Below are 6,155 nucleotides of genomic sequence, written 5' to 3' on the forward strand. Positions count from 1 at the left end.
CCGAGAAGCTCACCCAGTTTCAGCATCCCACTGACCAGATCTGCCGTTCTAGCAGATCCCAGGATCTCCACTCTCACAGCCGCCATCATTCAGGGGTGCAAACGCAATTTATCTCCTTCCCTTGGGTCTCGCAATCCAAGTCTGAGAATGATCCAAATAAAAAACACAGGGGAAGAGCCACCCACCTCTGAATGCATGAGCAGCCCTGGCCAGCATGCTGGTTCCTGTTTGCCACCCACTCCTGAAGGCATGAGCAGCCTGAGTTGATGTGCAAGCTTCCATTTCTAGTCCCTACGGCCTTCTCGTTGAATGTTTGTCTCCATAATGGAAACATGGAAAGGCCTGAAGATTTCTGTTCTCTACTGTATCCAAGGTAGCACTCATACAGCAAAGGATTGAATGGGGAAGTTGGTTATTCTCTGTGGTTCCCTTAGGGGCAAATCTCTCAAAGGTACACAAACCTTCCTTATATCTCCTATGAGTTATGACTTAGGAATACATGTCTCCCATTCCCAAGGAGTCTGCAAGATTTCCTTGCTTTTCTCAAAGCCATTGACTGATGCCTGTAGACTGCCTGATGCTCTAGTCTTCTTTCTGATAACACACTCTGATCAAAAGCTACATTGGGGAGTGGAGGGTTTCTGGGTCATGGAGCATCGTTGAGCAAAGTCAGGGAAGGAACTGGTCAGGAAAGCAAAGCAGAAACCTTGAAGGGATGCTGCTTCTGGAAGACTCAGTGTCTCATGCTTACCTAGCCTTATGTAGTCCAGGACCACATGCCAAGGTAAGGCATTACTCAAAATGGGCTAGGTTTTCCGACACTAGTTAACAAACATGGCAATCCCCAACAAGACATGCCCACAGGATGGTCTAACTTGGAAAAGTCCTCAATTTAAGTCTGTATCAACTTGACAGTTAAAGCTAAACAGGGCACTTCAACACAACATAAACAAGAAAATAGAGAAATAATATACAAAAAAATGGGAAGAATAGAGTGTGAAAAATAATTTTAAAAGGATAATTGTAACTGCTCGTTCTCATCGCATGACCAAGGGACCAAGGATCATGGATCCCTAGATTCCTAAATACAAGTAGCTTTTCTCATGCTAATTTCTTTAATGAGAACATGACTTCACCTTCATAAACTCCACAGGGAAAACCAGGCCCCATGAGAAGGAAGGACTTTGTTACTGGCGTTACCTGTTAGCTCACAGAAATACAGGAGGACTCAGAAACACATGCACACAATGAAAAAAAGACACACAACCTGCTTCCTGGATGGCCAAGGTCCACAAACCTCATGTGCACTGAGAAAAATTTTCCCTTGTACCCAATCCACACCTCTGTGTCTCACACATATGCACGTGCACACACATACAGAGTGACATTCGTATGGCCATAGATACCAAGATCTCTGGCATGTTTGCCCTCACAAAGTTATTGAAGACATTTTAAAGGAAGCCCGGGGCAGAGATGGACACCCTCATCCACTGCTGAGATGCAGGAAACTTCTTGAACAAAGATGGCAAGCTTTTTCTGCTAATGGTTGTATAATAAATATTCCAGGCTTTGCTTGCCCTATAGTCTCTATTGAAACTACTGAACTCTGTTTCTGTACCAAGGAAACCAAGCATGAAGCAGACACAGAACAAGTGGCTAGGTTTCCATAAAGCTTTATCTATATGGTTAACCCTGCCAACCTGATGGGATTTAGAATCACCATAGACTTGGGACCAGTGAGGTGGAAAGACCTGCCCCTGAGAGTGGTTAACAGCACCACACAGGATGGGGTCCTGGGCTGAATAAAAAGGAGGAGGCAACTTGGGCATTCACATCCACCCACCCCTGCTTCCTGACTGCCAGTGTAGTGTGACTACACACTTCCTGCTCCTGTTACTGCAACTTCCTGGCCTTGATAGATTGTACCCCTCCACACTATGCCTCAAAATCAGCTCTCCCCAGCTGATGTTGGTTGCTTCTAGTCAGATATTTGGTCACAGCTGAGCAAAGTGACTAACACATTTGTACCCTAGGAGGTGATTACATTTGCCTCTGGGTTTGCCTACAACTTGGTGGGAAGATTTAGAACACAGGAGAGACAGATTGACAGTCGCTCCATACTGGAAGGTAAACTCTTCTTCGGAAGCCTGGATTCATTCACTCATTCAATTCATTCATTCATTCACTCATTCATTCACTTATTCAACTCACTCATTTCACTCATTCGTTTGCTCATTCATTCACTCATTCATTCACTTATTCAATTTACTCATTCACTCACTCATTCATTCATCTGTTTGTGGTACTGTGGTTTGAACTGAGACCCTTGCTCATGTTAGGCAAATTCTTTACCACCTAGGGATGTTCCAAGTATTTATTAATTCTTTTTTTTTTCTTTTGAGCCTCTCACCAACTTGTCTAGGCTGGTCTTCAACTCACTCTGTTGCTGAGGCAGGCCTTAAATTTGTGATCATCCTGCCTCAAGTACCTGAGCTGACTAGACTGAACCACCAGGCTCAGATGGCCTAATTTATTTTAACCAATGTTTCTGCTTTAACACGCAGCCCCTGATAGAATAATGACTATAATTAGAGTAAGTGGGAAAAAAATTGCCCCTTCTCACTAAGCAAGCCTTTCAAAACTAATGTTTTTCACCCCAGTTCTCCAACTGCCATCTCAGGGGAAGGAGTCTCACTGACACACCAGAGAAATAACACGAGTGGGTCTGGTGGCACCCTGTTCATGTTAAGAACCCTGGCACACACACACACACAGCCGGAAAATGATTTATTAAAGACTCCAAGATAAATACCGATAAAGACTTCAAATAGAGAAAGGCTCATGACATCTTCACAGGACGAGAGGAGATGATGATTAATAGGAAAGGGGATGGGCAACAAATCCAGACTCCCTTCTCCACCCGAGGGAGGCACCCAGAGAACGCAAACAGCCTTCCCGAGCGGGATGATAAAATATACTTCTAATAACCAGAGCTGTTCCACACCGCTTTCCCCTAGGGTTTGAGAAGTAACTCACGGATCCTTTGGAGCATCCAGACATGATCTTGTACTGTCTGTTCTCAACAGGCAGCCCACAAGACAGAGAGACCCTGCCTCCGTTGAATCTTAATGAGTGAGTGGATCTTAGCCTGCAGTCTCCGGCTGGGAAACCTTGCAAATGCGTCTGGCGTGCTCTCTGCACTGCCCTCTCTCCCTGCATGAGCTGGGCCTGTCAGGGATCGGTGCCTGCACTTAACTCAATGTTGTGCTCAACTGCTTGTTCCAACTTTGCCCTTTTCCTACAGAGAGCGGAGATGTCCTCTGAGGATTTCACACCCCAGTGAGGAGGTGACGCTCCAATTAAATCTCCTCCTTGTGATGGCTCCTGCTTCCAACCTCATATGCTCTCCTACCCTTAATTCCGGGAAGCTACTCTTTCCGTGCCTGGATCAGCGTTGGGTCCTGGAGATAAAGGGTCAATAAGATGAAACTGCAGCACATTCATAACTTGTAGCCACTGGGTAAGACAGAAACATGTATAAGACACACAGTGAAACCAGTACTATTATCAGGGTTTCTCAGGGGCACAAAAAGTAAGAAGACATGTGCAAAAATGCAATTGTTGAAAATTGTAGAAGTCTCTATTCCACATAGATTTCAGTCCATCTTTCCTCCTTCCAAAACTGGCTCTGAGGGCCAGTATTAGGTGAACAGAGCCATCTGGAAGAACCCTAGCCTATACTTATTGGCCTGGATCTCATGTATCTCAGGCTGGCCTTGAACTCCTGATCTTTCTCCCTCCCCCTCCCAGGGACTGGAATTATAAGGGTGTATCTCCACATGAAAGCACATTTATCTTTTTAAAAAATGTCTCGGTGGTACTGTTTTTCTCTTCATCACCAACTCAACAGGATCTAGAGTCACCTGGGAGACATACTTCTGGGCACATTTGTGAGGGTGTGTCTCACCCGAATGTGGGTGGCATCACCCACAGACTCAGGACACAGAATCAACAAAGGGGAAGAAACAGAAAGTAAGATTTGAAGGCGAGAAGAGTCCCAGCTTCACCACAGCCTTGAGCCCCTATCAGGGCCTTGAACCCCTGGAGCCTGACTGATTAAATAACTACTCAGAATACACAGCAAATACATGGTGGTGCCAGGGATCACCCCCACATGGCTGATGCCTCATTGATTCCTTTGCTGACTTCCTGGCTGAATGGCAGGTAACATCTGGGCAGATATGTGTGGGGATCTAGGCAATGGAAGAGAGAAAAAGAAGCCAGCTCAGGAAGAGGATAGCCTGGCCTACAGAGCAGGCACTGAAACATGGGTTGTTACTGAGGAACACCATTATTCTTATCAGGCTCTTCAATATCAGGCTGAGTTTTAGGAAAACTTGCCTTCAGAGGAGGTTGTGCTTGGATGCTACCAACATCATGTCTTGGTACCAAACCATGTGGTTTTGCTCATAGTGTTTCTGCCAATTCTATTTGTGCCTTAAATACTGTTGAGAGCAAGAGCTAGGAACAGGTTGGGAGAGGCAGGACCCCAGAACAGTAGCCCTGAGGAGGCCTTTTCTGAAGATCAGGAACACCAGAAAAAGAGCTTGGAGCTTGGGCTTTGGGTTCCCTGTTATCTTTCTCTTACCTGGAAGCTATACCCGCCGACATCACTGAAACTCAGGTAAATTAGCCGGACACTCCTCAGTTGGGCCAGCTGAACTGACAAGCTTATCCCCACCACGCCTTGTCTGAGTTCTGAATGAGCATCTCCATGGCACTCCATCCCCAGAGACCCAATCCTGCGTGCAGAAACTGTGAGCTGTCCCTCCCTCCCTCCCTCCCTCCTTCCTTCCCTTTCTCCCTCTTTCTTCTCTTTCTTCTCTCTCTCTCTCTCTCTCTCTCTCTCTCTCTCTCTCTCTCTGTCATGCTTCCTCTCTCTTCTGTTCTCTCTTTTATGAATATATAATAAACTTTTCTCTGAAACTCACCTTCCATGGTCTACGAATTTCTTATAACTCACAAGACAAGAACCTAAAGCCTCTGGTTCAGGGTTGCTCTGGAGGCCATTGAGTTTTCCAGGATCCCAGATCCCTGAGTCAAGCTCACCAACAACTGTTAAACTCAAAGGCACCCCTCAAATTTCCCATATTATATGTACCAGGGGAGGGGGTATGCAGTTTCAGTCTAAAGACTAACTGTTGGGGTTTCATTCTAGGGGACTTTAGATAAGGAGGCAAGATGAGAGACAGAGAAGCCAGGTGGAGCTCACACCCCAGTTGTTAGAGTTCTGTGTGGGCCCAGGACACCACTCTCCAAAAATCACACTGACACTACCAGCAAATGACAGCTTGGTCATCCAGAAGTGAAAGGAAAGACTCTTTCCCTGTGGCCAATTCTCAGTGCATTTTCTATGTCTACAGGGGTGCTGGGCTACTGCAGAGAAACTAGTGACATTCCACTCACATCCTAAAGATGGGAACACCATGAACTGTCAGAGCCCTCTGCCTGATAGAAGGATGTTGAACACTGAAACCAGAAAGAAGAGTTGGGACATGCTGGACCATGACAAAGGAAACATCGCCACCTGGTGGCACCAGGAGAGATGAGCCACTCTCTTGGCCCACTGTCTCCTGGGGGCACAAAGTTAACTTAGCCAAAAGCTGTTTAAAGGGCTTAGGAAAGAAAGGTGGGATGAGCTGCTTATGGACGGGACCAAAGAGCAGGCAAAGTCTTTTCCTGTTCCATCCTGTCTAGTCTGCAGCCAAGGGACAAAAAAAGTAGCACTGAGGTTAAAGTCAGCCTAAGCATGGGTCGTCCTGGAAAGAGCAGAACATTTTTTATTTGCATGATGCACCTGCCCTTGAATTCCCACTGAAGGTCCTTTTGGTGTCTATGGGGCCGAGATGGTGGTTACAAGACCAAGTGAAGGGAAAGAAAAATCTTCTGCTGTGGCGTTGTTGGCAACTGCAAAAGCCAAATAAGAGATCAAGAGAGGATAATGGTAGGTGAGTGGGTGTAAGTGGTTAGATACAATGTATGAAAGCATTACCATTGGGCTGAAGAGATGGTTCAATCAGTAAAATGCTGACCACATGAGCACAAGGACCTGAGCTCAATGCCCAGAACTGGAACATGGTGGTACATGCTTGTGA

General features: G+C 46.1%; 1 long non-coding RNA gene across 1 annotated transcript in view; it reads right to left on the reverse strand.

The window, feature by feature from the left end:
• The window catches only part of LOC143434984 (uncharacterized), a 28,673-nt gene extending 25,464 nt beyond the window's left edge, over window positions 1-3,209 (reverse strand). The window contains exon 1 of the long non-coding RNA XR_013104905.1: window positions 3,037-3,209. This is a non-coding gene — a long non-coding RNA (uncharacterized LOC143434984). The remainder of the gene's footprint in view (window positions 1-3,036) is intronic.
• Window positions 3,210-6,155: the final 2,946 nt, after the last annotated feature.

The sequence above is a fragment of the Arvicanthis niloticus genome, chromosome 18 (genome assembly GCF_011762505.2).
Source record: "Arvicanthis niloticus isolate mArvNil1 chromosome 18, mArvNil1.pat.X, whole genome shotgun sequence".
NCBI classification, from domain to species: Eukaryota; Metazoa; Chordata; class Mammalia; order Rodentia; family Muridae; genus Arvicanthis; species Arvicanthis niloticus.